General features: G+C 42.9%; 1 protein-coding gene across 3 annotated transcripts in view; it reads left to right on the forward strand.

The window, feature by feature from the left end:
* The first annotated feature begins 1,075 nt into the window (after positions 1-1,075).
* Positions 1,076-23,491, forward strand: part of znf462 (zinc finger protein 462) — a 95,445-nt gene continuing 73,029 nt past the window's right edge. Inside the window, exon 1 of one of the 3 annotated variants that reach the window (XM_084325303.1) lies at positions 1,076-1,208. The gene's annotated coding sequence lies outside the window, so the exon portion shown is untranslated. Of the gene's footprint in view, positions 1,213-1,311; positions 1,432-23,491 lie in introns of those variants that run through there. The other 2 variants (XM_084325305.1, XM_084325304.1) reach the window with 2 other exon arrangements.

A 23,491-nucleotide genomic window follows, 5' to 3' on the forward strand; every position in this document is an offset into this window, starting at 1 on the left:
ACAATAAGTATAATTACACATGCAAACGTTTATTGGGGTCCAACCAGCGCGGTGGTGGGAGGACAAGTGTATTGTGATGCCACCATGATCTGGCAAGCACCCCCCAGCCACCCCCCCCCCACCCTTCTACCCTCCTAGTCCCTCCCCTGTTCCCTCGCCCGCTCCGTCTCCTGCTCTACCCTCTCTCTCCAGTGAGATACATCAGAGCAGGATCCTGTGCCTTTTGTCCTGTGCTCTTCCTTTGTTACCATGCCGATGGACAGAGCCGCCGTACAGTAGCAGTACATCTAGCCTATCTACCGTAACGGGCACATCACATGACGGCATGGACCATTCTCCATCCTCCTCTGTCTGTTCAACCTCAATGTCCAATTATAATTAGTATTACTATTATGTATGTATTATGTAGTAAATGTCAAATGTATGTATTATTATTTTTCTCTATGTTACATTTGCAGGGTGTTAATGTGTGTTATTACCTTGGTCATAATAAAATGCAGCTTCAAATAGATTTATGGAAGTGTAGTTCTACACAAAGTATCTAGGTCTTAAATATAGGTTTAGAATAGAAATCGGATTATTGTATTGTATCTATCTATCTATCTATCTATCTATCTATCTATCTATCTATCTATCTATCTATCTATCTATCTATCTATATCTATCTATCTATCTATCTATCCTTTTGTCTGTCTGGTGGAAGTGTGTGAAACAGCATCAGCACCAAAGTGAACTGTGGATAACCCCATGACGTAGCAGACATATGGGGGAAAAAAGCCTATATAAAAATTCTCACTCCCCACATTTATGGGGTGGTGGTGGTGGTCTGAGCCGCTGATAAGGGTCTGCTGGTAATTTGACTTCAGTCTTGATGGACGACGATGATGAGCTTCTCGGATACAGCCGTTGTCCATCCTGCTACTGATGATGCTCCCTCGTCTCATCGCAAACTCTTGTGCACCCTCTGGTGCTTGCTAGTCTCCCAAACTTCTTTGTGTAGCAGCCTGCTTTGCAGATTGTCTTCCTTGTCTGTGTGGTGGTGGTGGTTGCTCATTATTCAGAGACACACGTCGGATCTCAGGTCATCTGCAGCTGCAGCAAAGGAGAAGGAGAAGCAGGAAAGATGGCGATCATCCATTAGAAGGAGGACGCATGAAATACGGGGGACAACTTTTGGGAAGATCGCTTCTTCAGGAGAAGATTGTACGGTCCGTGAGTTTTTTTTGGTACACCATATTTTCCCGTTTCGTCCAGATCGTGCAGGCTGGGGTTGTTTCAGGGTCTCGACTACGAGAACGTCGTGGTGGTGGTGGTAGATCATGGAATATAATTTGGAGAGCGCCTCGTGAATGACCTGGAAAGAGCTGATCGCCCGTTTCTTTTGACTAGTTCAGGACCAGGCGACTTGGGAGAGAGAGAGAGAATAACCGGGTGAGCGCTCGTACTGTCTGTGGCACCATGTATTCAAAGTCAACTGGGTCTTCTATAGCTTCCCAGCAATATTCTACCAACCTAGTAATAGCTTCCTTCTAATGTCCTTCTCGGTTTGTTCTCAAAGTGGCCCAAGGAAACGGACATGGTGTTTAGAGCTGCGTGTTTCAGTGCGTGTTTTTATTTATTTATTATTCTAAGCAATGTCTGGTCAGGGAATTAACGTTATAGCGCGTCCGCGTCCCCTTGACCGTCCGTGCGTGTTGTTGTGCGCTAGCTTCCAGGAGAAGCCATTGCACGGATTGTCTCCTCTCTGAGGGAGCTGAGCCTCCATTAGCGACACTACTAACAGTCTGGCTGGCACTAAGAGCCGCTGGTCCGAGTCCCAGTCACTCACCACCACCACCATGGAGAGCCATGTCCAGTGTGGAAGCTATATGTTGTGCGCTCCCGACGGCTTCCCGTCAATTAAAACCATGTCTGACTGGTGGTCGGCTTGAGACGGTTCTCCACAAGGTTGGAACGATCTAAGATTATCCTCATTGGTGATGATGGGATACGATTTTTGACTTTGGTTATTATTTCTTCTTTCTCACTCGTCCTGGCTCTGCGGCTGAACGCTGTTCTGGGTGCGTGTTGCTGCTGTCAGTGTGGTCTGAAGTCAGGTATGTGTCATAGTGGGGACTTCACCATAAAATGGTGGAAGGCAGATGAGTCTCCTAGGAGAAGCCCTAGAGTCAGACACAGACAGGATCCCTCGCGCCAGAACAAAGGTCGACTCTCTCTCTCTCTCTTCAGAATATCGGCCAGATTCCTCTTGTTATTATTATTTTTTTTATTTTAGTTTTGAAAGTTTGTCAGCGTGTGTGGGGTGCAGAAGAAGAACTCTGAGAAGTGAGGTTAGCTCGTTTGAGAGGTTATGGAATAAAAGTCAAGGTGAAGTTCATTTTCTCCCCAAGTTGTTATTGCTTATAGTCGCACATAAACACACGGTTATTATCACTTATTGTCCTTCTATCGTTTCATCATTTTAATGAATATCAAGGGTTTAGTTGATGCTATTGTAGGACAGTGTTTGTTACTGTGGTGATGGATGAGATGGGAATTTGAATGCTGAATAATGCAGTGTTTTGCCCCGCAGGTAGTTAATGTTCTACAAAGTGGTCCCAGCACACACACACATTCTGTGAGAGAAGTGATTGCTCTTGCAAACAGTTTCTTAAAGGAAGTTTCTCCACAATTCTCTCAAGTTTGTTTAGATTCAGTTTTGGGCAAATAAACACTTCAATTTCACATTCATCTTAAAATGTTGCAATTTGATTTAACATGTTTTTTTGTTTCAGTTTATAGACAATTAACTTGATTTTGAAGGTGCTAGTGGACAACTATGGTGCTGTAAATCAACCAATTAGGCTACACACACCTGTTCATTTGAGATTGCGCTGCAGATATTATATTCAATTTAAAACCGATGCCAGTAAAGGCCATTGTGTGTTTTGAAATAGCATAGCCTACAGTGGGGCCTATACACCGGTGTTCCTTTTCACAACGTGGACCTTCTATTATTACACATTAGCTGACTTCTGTATGAATTATATGCTGAAGGTCTCAGTAGGCCAGTCTGCCGGGAGAGTGAGGGAGGCGTGTGTGTGTGTGTGTGTGTGTGTGTGTTGCTGTGTGTGTGTGGCTGTGCTATGCTCTGCAGTTCTCCTGGCCACTGTGTGAAATCTTGCTGACAAGGAGACTGAGCTTGACACACTCTGCTGCGACAACGGTGGGACTGAGAAGAGCAATCAAAATGGTGGCTCTGCTCCCTCTCCCCGGTGTGGCAGGGCAAACAGGTTCTCAAGGAGGAGCTGCTAGAGAGGGATGTCTGGGCCTGGCTTCTGCTGACAGACACGTTGGTTCTCCACTGTGGCTTTGTAGTTGGGACTCTGGATCTTTTGCTTCTGATGTTTTTTGAAGAAATCTCTCTTCAAACTTTAGCCTAGATTGTGAAAAGCTGTACTAGGACACTAGCAGAGCTGTTCTTTCAATTTGTTCATGCAGGGTTCCTATAGTTCTTCATTCCTTCATTGTGACAAATCTGCCTATTCCATAGTTTGTTCTGTAACGACGCCACAGAAGCAAATACTCCTGGACAAGTTGTTCACTGGAGGTCAGCTAAGGCCAAGATTGTTTGTTTTTGCAACACCAGCAGTGCATTTTGTCCTATAGGCCTAACTTCCACTATTCAAATACTGATTTCAATAGTCCCTAAAGGCTATTGATTTATGAATGAGTGAATTATAGGCTACTTCACTATTGACCATAATATCCTATTATATCACACAGGGCGGTTAATGGGCCTGTACTGTTTGTTATTGTTGGACAGCATTGTTTATATTAGATTAGGTTATGGAAAGTGGACATCATTATCATTTTATAGAATAAACGTGTGGCTGACAACTATTTGTTTAATGTGCAGGATTTGGCCAAACTGTAGAACGTGCTCTAAAGTCTCTTCCCAAATTGACTTGTACTCCTGAGAAAAATAGGCTATTTGAGACTGAAAATAGGCTGTTTTTACTTAAAAAATCTTTTTTACTGTAGTTGTTTGTTAAGGGGACACGGCAGTGATAAACTAAGCTATACCTACTTAAAGTATTGCAGGATTAAATGCCAAAAAGCAAAGATTTTGAAAGACAGGGTGGGGGATTATACAAGAAGAGACTATACGGTGATGGTTTTTATGCTGGAAGGAAGTGGTGGTGGGGCTCATCACTCACTCCGACACACACACACACACGCACACACAAACCCATTCACTATCTCTCTCTCTCTCTCTCTCTCTCTCTCTCTCTCTCTCTCATACACACTCTCTCACTCTCTCACTCACTCACTCTCTCACTCACTCTCTCTCACTCACTCTCTCACTCACTCACTCACTCACTCACTCACTCACTCACTCACTCACTCACTCACTCACTCACTCACTCTCTCACTCACTCACTCACTCACTCACTCACTCACTCACTCACTCACTCACTCACTCACTCACTCGGGGATGCACTCCTCCTCTCTCTCCTCTACCTGGGGCAGTGAAGGAGGCTGGAGAGACACAAAAGCCAATTGAAATGCTCCAGTGAGTGCTTTCTTGACATGATGCATGGCTCATGAGATGCAGCCTGGCCCTACTGCTTCACTTGCAAGTGTACAGAAACACGCTGGCCCCGTTTCAGAAAGTCTCTTGTCATTATAGGGCAGCATAACCCCGGCAGCTTCTCCTGCATTTTAACTGACCTCCTCTCGTCCTGTGTTTTCATTCCTTTTCCCCCCCTCTCCATCTCGGTGCATCGTTCCATAATTGCTTCCTTTTACATGATGAAACAATCAAACGGTGTGTGTAATATGAATACTTTACATTGAGGTAGGCCCTATGTGAACGTTTAAGAACACAGTTAGGGGTTTGAACAGACGAAGGAAGTGGCCGTGTGTTGGAAGTGGTCGCCTCCCAGTTTCTGTTGTCAGTTGCTGTGTTACATAAAAATAGGGAAACAATGTTGGTTGCTGTGTTACACCACCGTTAAACCTGTTCCTCCTCTACTCCGACTGCCATCAAAACTTTGAACATCTCAGATTTCTTCTTTCCTCTTCTCGGATGGAAGGCAGCTGTTTGAAGTGATCTTCCTCGTTCTTTGATGTTACTTGTCAACACGCTCCCTCAGTCATGCCTGTTTTTGTGAAAATGGAAGTGGATCTGAAGACGCTAGTGACCGCCTCGTCCGGGCAATTTGTCCAATAAGACAAATCAAGCCGCCAACGCATCTACCTCACAGGTTTAGCAGCCTCCCTCAATTCAGTCTTCATTCCCTTTCCGTTCACGAGACACAGAAAAACCCAACTCTGTCGGCCTCAAGCTGCCCTGCGGTGGAAAAATCTAGAATTTCTTTGGAGACGCCCGTTCCTTGGGCAGTGTGGTGGCACTGGACAAGGCCTTCATTGAGTAGGAACAGGACTGGTCTTGTAGAAGGGATCCACTGGCTCAGCCTACGAAGCAACAGAGCTGTCCAAAGGACGGTTAAATATTTAAGGGCTTCGGAAAGGAGGTCTCAGTGGGTAAGTTAATATTGATGATGGGTCTCTCATCTTTCCTTCTCAAACTTGTCCAGTTTGCTGTTGCCTTGAGACGTTGGTTCGGTGCACCTGAGGAGTAACCCTCGGTCTGCTTTTCTTTCAGGCTAAACACCAAGCCAGTGGCTTCAAAAGATCACTATCGGTCGCCGTCGGTTGTGTGATAGTAAAGGGTTAACCTTCTGTCGTGTGGCAGTGAAAGGGTTAACCGGCTGTTGTGTGGCAGTGAAAGGGTTAACCTTCTGTGAATTGTCCCAGTGAAAGGGTTAACCGTTTTTGGTAGTGCAGCAGTGAAAGGGTTAAACCATCCTTGTCCGTGCCCCTCCCCCTTCTCTCTCTCTCAGTCTGAAGTCCACTCTGAGCAGTCTGGAACCTCCACGGCTGTCACTGACTAAAGGTCTTCCTACTTAGTCGTTCAAGCCATTAGTCAACTAGTCTTGGATAAACCTCCTAGCGCACATGACAATACTGTATATTTACTTATAGGCTTTCTAACATTAGAGCGACTAACGTTTGGTCGATTATTATTATTATTATAGGGCAGCCCTAGTAACTTCACCCACTCTCTGTAACTGTGGCAGTTGCCATGTCAGGGTTTTGAAGAAGTCAGCAATGCAGCATTTTGTGGCACTTGTCCAATGAGCAAATTTTTTGACAAACCAGTTTTTGTGCATTTCATAGTCTTCTCCCAAAATTATGATCTCCTTGTGAATCGGTCTCTGTGTGGATACTGAAGAAAGTGATTTTGTTTCAGGAGAGAGGCTGATAAGAATCCGACATCCTAAATTAAGCTATGCTTCAGGAAGAGAAACCACTACCTCATTAAAATGCTTATTATAGTAATTAGGACCTACATTGTTTACTAACGTTCGTATACAGAGGTGCTTGATGTGAAGTTGCAGTACAACATATTGTAGAAATCCGTTTATAACCTTGTTAGGTTATTAACGTCATAAACAATGATTGTTGTCTCATTTATTGCGGTTACTTTGACCAAAGGGCCGATAATAATCACATTTACTTTAAAAAGCTGAGTCGTCCTCATGGGGGAAAAATGTCCAAACATCAATCTGAGTAGTCTGAGTAGTCTGCCATTCTATGTAGAATTTGGAAGAGGCAACAACAGATTGACTTACTCCAGGAAGCGGTGCCCTAGGAGAGATGGACTGCATGGCTCAGTGGAATGCCTGGCTTCCTGGAGTAATTGTCCTTGTGGAAAAACACTTCCTGGTTTCTCTCCAAGACCTGTCCTTGGACATCCTTCAGTTTGCCTGCCTCTTCAACACCATTTATTTAGTCCGTGACCCTGCGTTGTTTCCATTTGGGAGATGAGATTGAATGACAGAGATTTTTTTTTAACTAGTAGTAGGCCTACATTGCTTTACGGACTCAGGCGGACTATGGAGATGTTGCATGGAACGGATTCGCCTAAGTTATGTTGAATAGAGTAGTAGAGGAAATAATATCTTGTCTACATGCTACAATGTTTCTTCTGATTGTTCTCACTTTGCTCAAGGGAATAAAGCCCTCTTGAGAAAACCAAACACACCAACCGCTTCCTTTCCCCATGAAATTGTAAAAATAATCATGCCTAAGGCTTGCAATTAATTTGTACACTTAATCATTTTTGGATGGAATATTTAATTAACCGTGTTGCTGAGGGTCGCCCTGAGTTTGATCTCGTTTACTTTTTAATTTAGAAATAGGTCTTTACTTCTCCAAAGTGAAACAGGGGGAAAAATTCAAGAAATGCAGGAAGAGCATTTTGAAGCATAATGCGTTTGAAGCATTGCGTCACCTAGAGCTGATAAGTGTGCGTGTGTGTTATCGGCGTTATCATCCGAAGACCCTGGGAGACGGCGTCTCCTTGAAGCTCTGGTTTAAACCTACAACAACAGTGTCTCGGGGGAGATTAATCCATTCCATATAGCTCCATATTTAGAGGTGTGAATCTCAGATCTCTTGAGATCATCACGTGCAGCCATCCAGTGAAGAAGGAGAAGAAGAAGAAGAAGAAGAAGAAGAAGAAGAAGAAGAAGAAGAAGAAGAAGAAGAAGAAGAAGAAGAAGAAGAAGAAGAAGAAGAAGAAGAAGGAGAAGAAGAAGAAGAAGAAGAAGAAGAAGAAGAAGAAGAAGAAGAAGAAGAAGAAGAAGAAGAAGAAGAAGAAGAAGCCCTGCCATTGGTGGCCATCTCTGCACTTAACGCACACCACACGTGTCTCTTCTGCTGTTGCCGGCAGCCATGACAATCCACAGAAGACCCGCAAGGGGAGGGAGGCTGCTGGCCTGCAGTAGGTCTGCGCTCTTAAAGCTAAACAGTCCCATCTGTGTAACAAGATAGCAGGCGGACGCAGCCCCGGCCAGCTGAACGGGACAGGGAGGGGGACAGGTTGCCTCGTCTGAGACCTTGAGGAGCACAACAAAATGGTGGATGGCCGTGCTACTGATACTCCTGTGTGGCTGGCTGTGTCTCCTTGGCCACAGTGGGGCGGCTGTGTGAAATGGAGTCCTCTGTGTGCAGCGTTGGCCCTAGCCTCTGCTCTGATGCAGAAGATAATTCTGTCAGCCCCGAGAGAGGGAGAGGGAGAGAGAGAGAGAGAGCAGCCAACTGAGATGACTTGAGTAAAACAGGTTGAGCAAGACGGTGAACCCTAGCCATGTCTTCTTCCATTCCTTACACACCATGAAGAAGCTTATTTCACCCAAGTTGATCTCATCCATATTGCTGAAGGTAATCTCTTTTGGGATTCCTAATTTGTTTTGTTCAAATTAATTGGTCATAAGAAAATGTTTGGTTTTGCGTTTTTTTGTCAAACAGACGTTTGCTGACTACTAAAAGAAACCAACATTAAAAAAAAACAACGAGGATAATGATGGTTGGCCCTGGCCAGAGGAACGTTGGGTTTCAGGTTAAAATGGAGGAATGAAGAGACAGACTGTGAGGTTACTCCTTATCTAACCTTCAAAACCAGCAGGCTTTAGCTTAGGGATTTACCAACCCCGTGTTTTGTTGCTTTGTGCTGCGAGGAATTTAAGGCTTGAAGGTCACATGAATAAGAAATGGCAAGAATGAGCATTTCATCTGAGAAGGCTCGCGTGATTGAAAGGTAAACGCAGGATGGATGTTAAATGCGCGGAGAACGTTCCAAGAAGCTTGCGTTTTTTTGCATCAGCCTTCTGGTGGTGTTTCACCATGGCAACCCGAAGACAGCAGCCAGATGAAGGACGGCCTGATGCTCCTCCTGAACTGCTCCTCCATTATCTCCTCCTGCTCCTCCATTATCTCCTCCTGCTCCTCCATTATCTCCTCCTCGTGTGCAGGAGAGGCTCATGAGAGCTCTGGGTCACAGTGCTCCTGTTTCTTAAGGAGGAACAATCACAAGCGTTCTGCAAGAAACAAAGGCTAACCCCGGAGCATGGCTGCTTGCACCATGATGTTGAGGCATTTCTTTCTTTCTTTCTTTCTTTCTTTCTTTCTTTCTTTCTTTCTTTCTTTCTTTCTTTCTTTCTTTCTTTCTTTCTTTCTTTCTTTCTTTCTTTCTTTCTTTCTTTCTTTCTTTCTTTCTTTCTTTCTTTCCTTCTTTCTTTCTTTCTTTCTTTTTTTCCGGTTCAGCCCCAGAAGGAAACATGGAGTTAGTAAGCTTGGTTTCTTTGATGGAGAGAAGAAAATGCCTTGCTTGTAAAGAAAGCACAAGGAGAGTGATGGCAGTGGTATTAAGTATTAAAGGCTGGCTGACTGGGTGGGTAAAGTCAGGTAACCATCTGTCAGGGAGGGAGAGAGAGAGAGAGAGAGAGAGAGAGAGAGAGAGAGAGAGAGAGAGAGAGAGAGAGAGAGGCTGACACAGGCACCGTCTGACCTTGCAGTATGGAAGACTCAGACATCAAATAGCAAATTATCATCTCTTCAGGATTAGCATAGCGTTGCAGCCACAGGAACCCACGCCAATGGCCTTTCTTTTTTCTCCTTCCCTTCTTGAAGTGAAGCCTTGCTTGCCTTGAAGCCCTCTGTCAGCAGTATACTTTGAGGTCCAAAGATCACCCCCCCCCTCTCTCTGTTCATTGTCCTTTATTACTGAGACTGTGTACATGTATCTAGCTAAAATGGAAGGAACCTCTGTCTGTCCTTCAATTTCCTCGAGAACCGGTCATCCGGTGACCTTCACACTGGCACGTGTATCGCAGAGGAACCGAGAAAGTGCAGCGGCGTCGAGTGTGAAGTTGGCTGGACGAGCGGTTTGTGAGACAGCTACGAACACCGGGGCCCCCGAAGCAATCGGGCTGTTTTGAACGGGCACAGCGCTATGGTTGGGTACCGAACTCTGTACTTTTATGGGTATTGACTGGATTACATCGGTACTACCGAGTACCGATTCACGCTAGATCAATCGGTACCAAATGTCGGTACCTTTACATGTTTAGTAAAAAAGTACAAGAGTGTAATATACTAGACAAAAGGGAGCCTTTTCCACAAATATATATATATATATATTACTGTCCCATCTTTTGGGTCTTTGGAAAGACTAGACGAGGTCAGAGGAGTTTGATCATATTTACTGAGGATGGCCAGATATTTAAACATTTACAAACATGATCATGTGATTTATTTTGTGTGGTGTGTCAAGACAATAAATAACAATGTTGAAATTTAGAAGTTTGGACTTAAACTTAAACTGAAATAAAATTACTTATTATTACAGAGAAAGTAATAGAGAGAGCTAAAAGTACAGAAAAAAAACTACCGTTGGGTACCGATACCGAATTCCAGGAATCGGTACTGGTACCAGTATCGGGTCAAATGTGAACGGTACCCAACCCTACACTGCGCTAGTATTACATGTAACACACACACATCAAAATGCTGTCTGCTCAGTGGAATTAATAGGTAAAACCTCAAATGCACCTTTTGTGGACAGTGACACTGTGAATTCAACAATGAAAAACAACCTTCAGGGGATGTAACTCTGTAGCTTCGCCTTCATTTTAGTTTCATTGCAACCTGTATTCAGCCAACAACATAATAGGCTGGTGGTTGGCCTGAATGTAAAAGACTGGTTCCAGTATACTCTACAACCCTGGTGTGTATCTCCATAAACACAGCCTAGTCATTTACCCACAATCCCTGTGGTTTCATCTGGGCCTGCTGTGGCAAGGCTCTTCCTTTCTTGCCCCCTCTGATTGTGACATTACTGAAGGCCAGGCCGCAGCAGACGGGCGTGTTGCTTAAGAAAGGTGCCCTGCCCTGCAATACCTGTGAGAAACTCCAATCTTCTCACACAAGCAGTTTCTGTTACCCCCCCGCCCCCTTGGTTTAAAGATTTAAATGGCAAAACTGATTGTAAATGAGCCATTGTACTCATTGTACTTGTTAAATCAACCCCCTACTCAAGACCCATAACACTACAGAAGCCACCCCATGGCCTTTCTGTGGGGTTGACACTTGTAATTCACTCAAGTGGAGTGGTGTTGTTAACGATAGTAACAGGGACAGGCTCCCTCTACTGTATGTGTAAAACTCTAGCTACAGTATATTTGGCCATTGTTTGTTTTATCTTACATATTCCAGGCAGGTGGGTATTAGGCTCATGGTGTTAGGCAGCAAAGCGAGCATTTCTGGTCAAGGCTGTGTTAGTTGGTTAATGGTTGACCTAGTTCTCTGAATGCCATATGCTTCCTGAAACAGATTTGGTGTCAAATTAAAGCCACTGTTTTGTGAGGTGGTTGATAACATCACATCTCATTGTTGAATCGCCATACTCGTACAAAGCTCTAAAAGGTCATCCAATGATTGATTCCCTTTTCAGCAATGTTTTGGAATAGTAGCATGTTCCATGTTGGTTGGTTGGTTCAGTATGCATGCTGTGGAACCATGATTAGGACATGAAAGTGCCAGGTCACCGTGTTGAGAATGATGATGATAACGCCACTCCAACCCAAAACTTGATCACTGATGTCATTTGAGAAGAACCAAAAGATGTATTTTCTTTTAAAAATGTGTTTTAATAGATCTGCTTCACAGTTGGATTTCATTGAGTTAAGATAATGTATTCAGTTCAATCACAAATTACACAAATATTTTCAGTCAATAATTTAATATTCGGCGCAAAACTGCACTCTTGGGCATACATGGTTTCCTTTTAGGGATGGGTAAAACCAAAAATTACTAGTATTCGATAGTTTGATTGATTATGATTTTGTTTTTACAAAAATAGCAAATGTGACATAATCAAATAAGCGAGCTAGCTGGCTGCTGTCATTGCTAACAGCGAACGCTAGCAGACCAGGCTAGCAAGCATATTTCCGGTAACAAAAGCATTCATTCTGAATGTTACATCACTGATACTTAAAATGTGTGAGTGAAATAACATGGCAAATGTACAAAACGTTGCTACCATGTAACATCTCCAGTCTCTTTCTTAGGGAGGGTCATCAAAGCCTATTCTCAGTCCTTGCCCCACAATGGTGGAACGCACTTCCCACCACAGTTAGGACAGCCGAAACCCGTCCAATCTTCAATCAATATCTAAAAAGAAATAAAAGAGAGAATAACCCTAACTAACTGTCATGCACTTATATATATATACTAACTAATATACTAACCTACACTGTAGCACTCAACACTTTGATGAACATTGTTACTCAGCTGATAGAGTTGTGCCCTTCCTGATGACTTGTCATACAAAACTTGTAAGTCGCTTTGGATAAAAGCGTCAGCTAAATGACTAAATGTAAATGTAAATGTAATCTTACTTTTTTGTTCTCCCAGCTTTTAACAGACTGTTATGCTACCTGGCTAGCTAGCGAGATGTACCCAGCATGCCGTTCAGCGTTGTAAAGGTTAATAGGGTCCCCTCTCTACACTACACAGAGTAGTTGCCGGTAAAAACATAAAAACAAGGGAAGATATATCTTTTGAGACTAAATGATATTTGCACAAGCTATTCGATTTTTTTATAATTTAAAGGAACACGCCAACGTTTTGGGAAATTAGCTTATTTGCCATCTACAGTGATTTCATCACCTCAAAAGCCCTGTTGTTTAAAAAAAAATAACTGATCTTTTGAGGTGATGAAATCACTGCGCCCAGGAAGCAGTGGTTCGGCAAAAAATTGTTCAGAGTATATATCTGAATAATGCTTAGAAAACGAAAATGTAAAAAAATAATAATAATAATCTCCACGTGGTAAATACACAGGTCACGACATGTTTACAGGAACGTTTTGGAGTTGTATTTGGAGTGTATTTCGTGACTGTTGGGAAGTAGGCTACACTGGCACACCTACTTCCAGTGAATGTCGCTAAGCTAGGCTAATGGTGCGGCTGTTCCCTACGCCTAACGCATGCACAGAGAAGAACATGGTTTGCATCTGCTTGTCTAACTCCAGGGTAGATGGCAAACAAGCTTATTTCCCCAAAAGTTGCCGTGTTCCTTTAACGATTCGTAAAATCGATGCCCATCCTCACTTCATTTGATGACGTTACTGTCACTAGAGCCATGCCTGTTGTTCTATTCTATTCCATCCTATTGAATTCCATTCTGTTCAGTTCCATTCCAGTGGATGCCTGATGAATGTTATGACAAGGCGTTTCTACTGAACACTATTGATTCCTCACCTCTGTTCTGAAAAGGCCTGGCCCATTGATTGGCCAGGTGGGATCAATGTCTCGTCTCATGTGTATTCAGACTTCCTCAAACGAGCAGCACCACGTGATCACATAATTTAAGGAAGCTCTCGGCTCTGACGACAGAGTGGAAAGGGGACAGATGTAACAAGCGGCGAGGTCATTGTCCAATGGACAATGTCCACCATACCCTCGTCACCTTATCACAGACATACTCAAGTTCAGTGGGGGTGGATCGGAGGTTTGAGGCTTATCAAGTGTGTGTTTCAGCAGGACTTAATAATACGATAGTTGTCAATCAGATGATTAGATTGGGGCATATTTCCCCAAAATGTCCCAAGTTTCAGTACACTGCACTGCAATCATGGTGTTCATTACAATTTCTTATCCGTAAACAACTGAGTCTAGGGCCAAAAATTGAGAAGGATAAATTGTCAGCTCTATCATTGTTCTGGGACACAGAAATCATACAGGATTTCCAGGCATGAGGTTTGGACGAGCGGAACGTACATTAATAGTACAGCCTAGTACATGCTTGTTCACACAACATGGGACCTACCCTGCAGCGCTGTGGTTTCATCTGTCAATAAGGCCTGCCTCTTTGGCAGCGAGGAGGCGGGGGCAACGGTGCTGGCACCATTACAATCACTGTCGTACGGAATATGAAGGTCAGTCAGGTCACACAGACATGCGTTCCTCTTTTGGACCAGTGTTGTCATCCACTACAGGCCAGACAGATAAAGGCCTCACTGTTGGCCAACGAGAGTGTGTAGGCCGCATCATGCAGCAGGCAGAGATGGTTTCAAACCCAGACGGCAACTCTGGTTGGCTTGCGTAGCCTTTGTGCACCGATTCCTGAACCAAAATAATTCCCGAAGCATGCATGCGTTCAGAAATTCTCTGTCAATCCGTTTTGTGGGAATAATGCTTTATCACATGTTCAGAACCCCACTACAGGTGATTCAACTGGGTACTAATTTGGATATTTTGTACCCAGTTGAATCACCTGTACATAGTACTTATTACTGTTACATTTGCACTCTGGTTGGATGCCAAACTTCTTTACGTTGTGCTGCATAATGACAATACATTTGAATTCAATCTAATCTAATCTTACAGTGTGTTTAGAGACGTGGAAGTCGGTGCTAAACCAGCGCAAATCCATGACGAATGGTGACGGCAGAATTTGGAATTAGGTTGTAGCAGCGGTGTGCGTTTGTGTGTGTGTGTGTATAAGTGCATGTGTGCATGCTGTATAATAATAATAACAATAACTTTATTTGTATAGCACTTTTCATACAGAAGTTGCAGTTCAAAGTGCTTCACAACAGTAAAAAATACAGGCATAAGCGCAAGCATGAAAAAGATAGAGAGGTAAATCACAGTATTTCACATTAGGATCTAGCATCCCAATAGGTTCTCTGTTTACAGTTTCATTCCGTAATACAAACAATAAAAATAGTTTAAAATGATTCAGTTTAAAAATAGTCAAAAAATTATGAAATAGAACGGACAACAACAGGGTATTTAACATACAACAGAGCAGTGCATCAGTAAGAAGTAAAAAGTGTGATAAAATAGTTCAATTTTGAATTATAAAATGGAGCAGACATACAACAGGGTATTTAACATATAAAATAGTTCAATTTTGGATTACAACAGAGCAGTGCTCTTCATTATAGTAATATTCAATATTGCACATATGGGAGTGCAGTGATACACAAACCTTAATTATGCCTGGTTCTGGCCTTGGGTTAAAGGCCTGTAGTGACCCTGGGTCTGTTCAATAATACACGGGGAATGCGCTTCTAATTATATCATGGATGCACTGTGGCATCGTGTGTGAAAGGGTGTGAAGACAGGACACACCACACTTTCGGGTGTGTATTCTGCTGCCTCTGTTTGTATGAAGACATTGTCTATGTGTGTGTGCGTGTGCGTGTGTGTGTGTGTGTGTGTGTGCGTGCGTGCGTGCGTGTGTGTGAGTGAGTGACCTGAACAGCACCCACCCCACATCACCGCGGCGCACCTGTGGGCGTCGGGATTATGCAGTTCTTGGCGGAGAAGTCATATTGTCCTGTTAACTTTCCTGCAGTTTGGTTACGCCGCGAATCGACTACACAACATGCTCTCGGGCATTTCTGCTCAACATTTAGGCCATAGGTCTTCGTAGTCGTTAGTATTCGTAGCGCTTTTAATGTGACAGTATCATAAGTTGTCATTTATGTAGGATTCTGTTTGTAAGCTAAACTAAGCTTAAAGAGGCCATATTATGTTTTTTATATTTCCTCCTTAGCTTTAGTGTGTTATATAGCTGGAGGTGCATGTAGAACGTCTGCAGAGTTACAAACTCCAAAGTCCAGCCAAAGGGAGCTATTCTCTCAGACAGAAAACACTTTTCCTTGAACTGCTAGAAATGCCTAGTTTTTAGTCCGGCCTTTTCTTCCGTTACATTTCTACATAACTATGAAACACAATAGTTTATTCTTGACATATGTCTATTGATCTTTATTATTGTTCACTCTTGCAATAAAAAAAAACAAACAATACACTCTGGTCTGACTCCTGACTTACGTTTCTCAATTTTTCAAGATGGCGGCTCGCTCTTTTCTTTCTCTTTTTCCACCTAAACAGTTCAGTAAAATATGTTTTTGACAACATTATAGGCGAGAACTAAGACATGCAATTGCTGGATCTGATCTGCAATGCCTCATTTTACAGTTTGATCTGAATTTCATGGACCAGGAAGTGCAGCAGCAGCACAGGAGACTGCCTGTTTGAGGCTGACTGAGCCTTACGCCTGAGTGATACAGCATGTACAGCTGTAACTGGATTTCATTCTCACCATGAAAACATGCAAATGTTTGTAAATAATAAACCACGGAAATGAACATATTAAACTGGGAATAGGGCATAGTATGGGCTCTTTAAGGATCAAATGGAAATAGTATGTTGAGATTCCCCACACACATGGAAAGTAGTGACTCAGTCAGTTGCGCTGACCCTCTAGTCAGCGTCTGCAGTAGACATCGCTCCGGGCATTATAGCCCAGATTGTAATGACCGTCCATCACCATGCTGCTTCACTAGCTGGCTGTTTCTCTGACTAGAAAAGCATGTGTCGGACCTGGTGTCTCTAGGGATGAACTGATATGGTTCATTAGTTCATAAGTATTTAGACAGTGACCCATTTTGTGTTGTTTTACCTTACTATGAGGTTAAAGGTCAGACTTTCAGCTTTAATTTGAGGATGTTTGCATGGAGAATGGATGGTGGAGTAGTAGGAATTGTAGCCCTTGTTATTATTATACATAGCCCCCTTCCCCCATGTTAGTGGACCAGAGGTAATTGGACAAATTAATATAATCTTAAAATGAAATAGTCGTGTTTAATATTTGGTTGCAAATCCTTTGCGATCGACAACTGCCTGAAGTTTGCGCCGTGACCCATAAACATCACCAGCTGCTCGGTGTCTTCCTCTAGTGATGTTTTGCCAGGCCTGTACTGCGGCCATCTTCAGTTCTTGCTTATTTTCTGGGGCCCTTTATACCTTCAGTCTGGTCTTGGGCAAGTGAAACGCTGCGCGGTTGAAGTGCCGCCCATCCCTATGCGTTTCGACGTGATCACTTGGATCCGAGAGGACGAGATGTTACTGTAATACTTCTGCTGTTCATCCTGCGGCTGCCGTCGGCGGCGGCGACATCATCGAGCCGGTCCCGGTGACGGCCGTGCACATGCCCAAAACCGTGACGTCACCCACCTCTTGTCGTGTTTGACAGATGAGGTGGTAGTACACTTTGGATTATGAGCTGTTCCTTTTTCCATCACCGTTTGGTACAGGTCGATCTTTGTCTCATCTGTGTAGAACGCGTTGTACCAGAACTATTTTTTTGTACGATCTGTAAATAACCCGGTCGTGTTATTCTCTAGGCTTGCCAGGGATTTGCATCTTGTCGTGAACACAGACTTCTGCCGGTGTAGTCTCCTCTTGATGGTAGCCTGTGACATATCTACGCCTACCTCCTGGAGAGTGTTCTTGATCTGTTCACCGGTTGAAAGTTTTTTTTCCCTTCATCATTTCCTAGTATTCATCTGTCCTCCACTACTACACTGGTCAATCAAAAATAAATGGTTGATTCCTCTGTCTCTGGTTGGTTTATTCTCATGGAATGAACTCCCAACAGTCCTTAAAAGCTTGATATTCTCCCCTATGTTGCAGAGTTTAAAATAGAGTTGTTCCGATACCGATACCAGTATCGGAAATGCCGCCGATACTGCCTAAAATGCTGGTATCGGTATCGGCGAGTACCCTCTAATGTTGCGCTCCGATACCATATGACGTAATTTATCAACAACACTGCGGACGTTGGGCTCTGTAGATATACCCTACTCGCGGAGTGAGCATTATAAAACAAACGTGTGCTTAATCGACCGTGAATTAAAGTGTCAATTGCCATTTGTCATTTTAACAGCAGAGCAGATACTTTCTTAAAATGCCATCGTCCCGACAGAGCGCTGTTGACGGGGAGCTCTGATGAGTTCGCTTGGTGGCTGGTGTTATTAGCATTGAACAGCTAACCGAAAGCTAGCTTTAACGTTACCTTGGCTAAAGTTGGGGCTATTCATAATCCAACAATAATGGCTGCAGACCTGCAAGCAAAGTACAGCAAGTTGGCAAAGGAGTATTCCAAGTTAAATCACAATGTCACCGGCAGTAACGTTACAGTCTTTCCATATAGCGGTAGCTCATGCTAGCTAACATAGCTCACGGTAACGTCGTCATTGCACAATTGCACGTCGCGTACACAATTAATGACATGTTGCGGACAGCCATATCGGCGACAATGTTTAGCTTTTAGTGCCAAATGATAAGAGTCTGAGGCGGAGTCTCAAAAGAGAATGTTGAATATTTATTGTGCAAAAATCACAACAGTTCCTCTGCTACTTCAACGGAGCCTTGTAGACTGAGTAGGGTATATCTGCAGAGCCACTGGGTAGCGAGTGCAAAGCGAGTGGATCATTGGAGTAGGGTATATCTGCAGTGCTGCAGCCCCATACTCATCGATTAATGATACTAATACAAATCTATACAATCACCTGTTGAATAAATACCATTACTTTCTAGTTATTACTAAAAAATAGTATATATAAAACAGTATCTGTAAAAAAAATATATATATATATATATATAATTTATATACGTTTTTTTTTTTTTTTTTATATGTATGCACTGGTATCGGATAAGTATCGGTATCGGCCGATACCCAAAGCTTAGGTATCGGAATCGGATCGGAAAGGAAAAAATGGTATCGGAACATCTCTAGTTTAAAACCTTGATCTCCAAACTTTGTCAATCAAGTTGTACGTGTTTTAAATTGATATGTTATCCTTGCTCTTTGCCTCATCTTGTTGTCTCACTGTTATGATTTTATATGCTGTGTGACTTTATATGCTTAATTTGTGCTAATGTCTGCGTGTACACTCGACGTGACTGTAAACGAGGGACACCTCAGTTGATTTTTCAGCCTCATAACAACCTGCTATATACTGGCATTGACACTTCCTTCATAGAGATATAGATCAAATGTCACGCCTATAATAAACTCCAGACCTTTGTGTGCTCTCTTGTGCATGAAGTAACGATGAAACGGAACACACCTGCCCAAGAAACAGATGAGCAGCCAATCATCCCCTAAAACAGGGTTCACCCAATATGGATGTAAACATCAAAGCCGAATGTAGACCTGCACCTTAACCTTACAGTCATTGTGACCATTTTAAATCCGTTGCGCTGAAATACAGAGTCAAAACTACAACAAATGTCTCACTGTCCAAATACGTACAGACTGTGTATCAACAGACAACAGTTATGATGAGAACAATTTGGGTCTTAAGAACAATTGGAATTCATGAGATTGTTGGGCTGAGTTGCAATTTGATATAACCTTTTTACTCTGAGTGTTGCTTATGAATGCCAAGTGAACAACAGACGTTTTGTTTTTAAGAGCAAATACATTTCCTATCATTTCTCCTTTAACTGACTTAACGGTTGTGTCCTTGTGACCTTTTGTTATGGGGAGTATTGTAACCGCCAGTTAGAATGGGACTGGGTCTAGCCGCTCTAACCATCCAAGCCATTTGCGCTGAACACATTCACACTAGTCCCGACTAGGGGTAGATCGATATTCTAGGCCAATATTGGTATTTTTATTAACAAGTGCATAATTTGTGATGAGCTGTGACAAATTTGGCTGCAGGTAATCCCTCATTTCTATTGCTTCCCGCTGCCTGGTTATGTGTTTTAATCAGAGCAGCACTGTATCCATTATCCTTATGCAATTACCTAATGGCAAAGACCAGGGCTGTAGGATAGCTGGATATATTATGTACAAAGCTTTAGTCAATTGGACAAGTAATGGCTTTTCAAAGTTGTATACATTTTTACCTTTGATTGTAGCATCACCATTTGACCAACTGGTGTGCAATTTAGTGTGAGGCACTGGAACATCAGTTTCTGTCATTGTAGCAAATTCCATGTCTTTAGCATCAGATTTTTGCAAATAGCGCCACCACATAACTTTGCACACTTCTTGCTCATCATGGAGGAAACACATGTGCGCAAAGTTTGGTGCAGATTGGACAAAGCGCTCATAAGCAACACTTCCTGCTTATGTATTTTTCGAAGATTTGATTGGATGTGGCGGTCATATGGTATAGGCCTAGCAACTTTCAGAGTTACACAGTGAAACACATTCATAGATGCCAAACCTACAAAAAAGCTGATATGGCAGATATGGGTGGAGACCAAGGAGAACTGTATACAGTACACAGGCATGTGTACAAAATCTCCTGGCTATTGGACTTACAGTGTACAAGTTATGGCTTTTCTAACATTGACATTTTGACCATTGATTATAGAGCCACCATCAGGCCAATTGGTGTGATATATGTTGTGATGCATTGGCACCCTAATATATATTATTGTGGCAAATTGCATGTCTCTATCGTGTACTGTGTCATGGCAAACTAAATGTTTCTTTGTTAGTTCTCTAGGTCCCCCCTTGTTACGTGTAGTTACAGCGTAGGTACAGGATATGTAGGCTCAGGCTGTTATCTAAAGCAGTTCCCTCTTTGTTATAATAGTTACAGAACCTACAGGGTAAGTACAGGATATGTAGACTGTAATCGAAAGCACAGATAGTTCCTCTTGTTCCCTTTAAGGTTGATTTTGTTCCCAGTACATAGAGATTTGCCCCATAATAAATACAGTTGAAATGTCCAGTTTTGTGGTCATACTGTACCCTGTAAAAATAGAATAGGTACCCGGTAGCCCAGTTAAAAAAGAACTACAATATGCGTTCTCTCTAAATTCCTCCCAAACGTACAGATTATTGCTCAGCAAGTCGTATACCCTGTAATAATAGCATAATAACTACAGTATGAGTTCTTCCCAAATGTATCCCAAATTGTTACCCCCTTATTCCATAACCTAGATTCGATTATATTCAAATGTATTGCCATCATACAGCACAAGTACAGTACAACGAACCAGAGTGCAAATGTAACAGTAAAGTGCAATAGTAATATACAATGTACCGGTGTCAAACCTGGGTATGAAATATATGAATTAGTACTACTGATTAATAGTGCTATCAGATGTATACCAATTTGTAGTATCAATATGTGCAACTTCACATCTTGTTCTCCTTTATATGTATTGGCACGTACTGTACTGGTAGGTACACTGTTAGTACAAAACATTAAACCATAACTGTGGAGTATACGTAATTACACTATGTGTTGCAGGCTGTGATCTAAAGTGTTAGCTTAAATTCTAAAGGAAGAGCATTTTGGAAGCCTAATCCTATTTCCTACTTACATGATGATTGGTACTGAGGGTCATTTTTCAGCACAGTCCATGTTGGCCCTGTGGGAAACATGTAATAACTTACCGGTACTCAGTCGAATGGATCCGGTTAATACAATTTATTAACTCAGATGAAAGTATCAATAGTCAGAGATATGGCCGGATGGCTCTCATCCAGGCTACTAGCTAAGACACCAGGAAGAAGAGGACGAGTCTCCTTTATACCAAGGAGAGGGGAGGGGGAACACCATACAATGGGTAGAGAAGACACAGGAGGGACTGAACATTTGAGGGGAAGGGTGAAAGAGCTCAACTGATGGAGAGGACAGTCTTATTCCTCCACAGTCCTCATACTACCTCTGGATAGTTAGTCACAAACGAATGCAAAGTAAATGGGGTCAAGCTCCTGTCTGTACAAGCTGACTGAAGTTCACTGAAATGTAGCTTGTTGTGTGCACTGTGTGGAGTACATTTCAGCTTGTACAGACAGGAGCTCGAGTCGACCCCATTGACTTCGCATCGGTTCGTGGCTAACGAGCCGGAGTTAGCGTGAGGAACAGCATGAGTTGCGCTGAGAAAGGACCCTAAAGACCAACATCATCATTGGTAAGGCTACTTAGGCTGCTAGAGTTATAAAACATCTAAACTATCCCTTTAGCCTAGGTATATTAGACTAGAGATACAAAACTCAAGATCACAAGGAACCCATAGATGCCAACTAGGTCATGCTAGCTTAGCAGGACATGGGGCTATATTTCACCAAAGTGAAACAATTATCTTTTCATTTAAATGTTTTTTGTAAAGAAATACAAAATTAAAAGGTAATTAGGCCATTCATTTGAAGGCAGTAATGTATCCTTAAAATATTTGGTAATTGTATGGCGTGAAATTGCAATTGGCAACTGCACTCCAAAACCCATATCTGTCTATTGCTAGCCCTAACCATGGCAAATGGTAGGTTATGAAACAATTCCTCCTATCTTCATCTTTTGGCTCATGTAGATTCCACAGTGTCAGGTGTTTGTGTTGTCCCTCATGCATGCTCAAAGGACACTGTTCAGTCACGCCAACATCCTGGTATTCATGTAACAACTGCAGTGACATGATTTTGGATGACGGGGCGGCGTAATCTCATTTGATTCTCGTCAAAGGTAGACACTCCCAAATTAAAGCAGACGAGTCGGCCGAATGGGAAGAGGTTTATAAGACATGCAATTGCTGGATCTGATCTGCAATGCGACTCATTTTACAGTTTGATCTGAATTTCGTGAACCAGGAAGTGCAGTAGCAGCAGCACAGGAGCCAAAACAGCAGCGTCAGCATGTACAGCTGTAACTGGATTTAATTCTGACCATGAAAACATGCAAATGTTTGTAAATAAACCACAGAAATTAAAATATTAAACTGGGAATAGGCCAGACTATGGGCTCTTTAAGGATCAAATGGAAATAGTATGTTGAGATTCCCCACACACGTGGAAAGTATACGTGACTCAGACGCCAAAGCACAATAGTATTGAGTTGGAATCCTAGCAGGTAAAAGGTGTGAGGAGTGAGGATAAAAGATAATCTACTGAAGCCTGGCTCTCCATCACCCTTCACTGGGGAATCCACGGAGAGGACAATGGAGCTGGGTTGCTGTGCATGCATGCTGGCCTGAAGCATGATCGCGTCATTGGATCTGTCTTCACATCGCCAGTGTGAGATGTTGATCCAGAATGCTAGGCTCTCCGGTGTTGCATGCTGACATTGAGGAAGTGACAGCAGGTCACTGTGGGAGCGGCCATCTTGATCTTCAGCTCCTTTTATCTCCTGCTTGTGCAAGAGGCCAACATGCTCCCTTGGCTCCCAGTGACGCAACCTCTTCTTCTCCACCTCCTCCTCGGACACAATGAGATCTTTCTCTACTGTCGCTCTTGTTGAGCACTTCAGTGGTCTGGCAGAGGTAGACTAGGATCGGCTTTAGACTACTTTAGGCTTAAGTAGTCAACAATTTAAGGAGTTATTTTGTGTGTGTGTGTGTTGTTGCCTCCTTTTTTTCTAAAGATTTCTAAAAATTGATTTCGCCGCTGTCAGCTCATCTCGGAAGAAATCAATTTCCATGGCTCCGCGCCTACTATCACTGCCATTGTATTTTTCTTTTAAAAAAAAAAGCATGGCCGTCATTTTCTATCACAGGGTCATTAATTATTGAGGCTCTCTGCGAGTTGACAAGACACGCGTCCCGTCTCGTTTGCCAGATGAATTATCTGTGTCTATGATCCTCGCCGTGATAATGTAACATGGCCTCCTCCTCTCTCCCCAATGGCATGAGATGGTGGCCCTGACCAACGGTTAAGGACAAAACCTCTGTACTCCTAATCAGCTTAAATGCTGGCTTATTCAAAGGCCCTCTTTCAGACGGAGCAGCTGCTGTCGGCGGCCAGTTTGAGTAGAGGGTGTGACTGCTGGCAGAGCTCGCCG

Source organism: Notolepis coatsorum, assembly GCF_963971535.1.
Source record: "Notolepis coatsorum genome assembly, chromosome: 11".
NCBI classification, from domain to species: Eukaryota; Metazoa; Chordata; class Actinopteri; order Aulopiformes; family Paralepididae; genus Notolepis; species Notolepis coatsorum.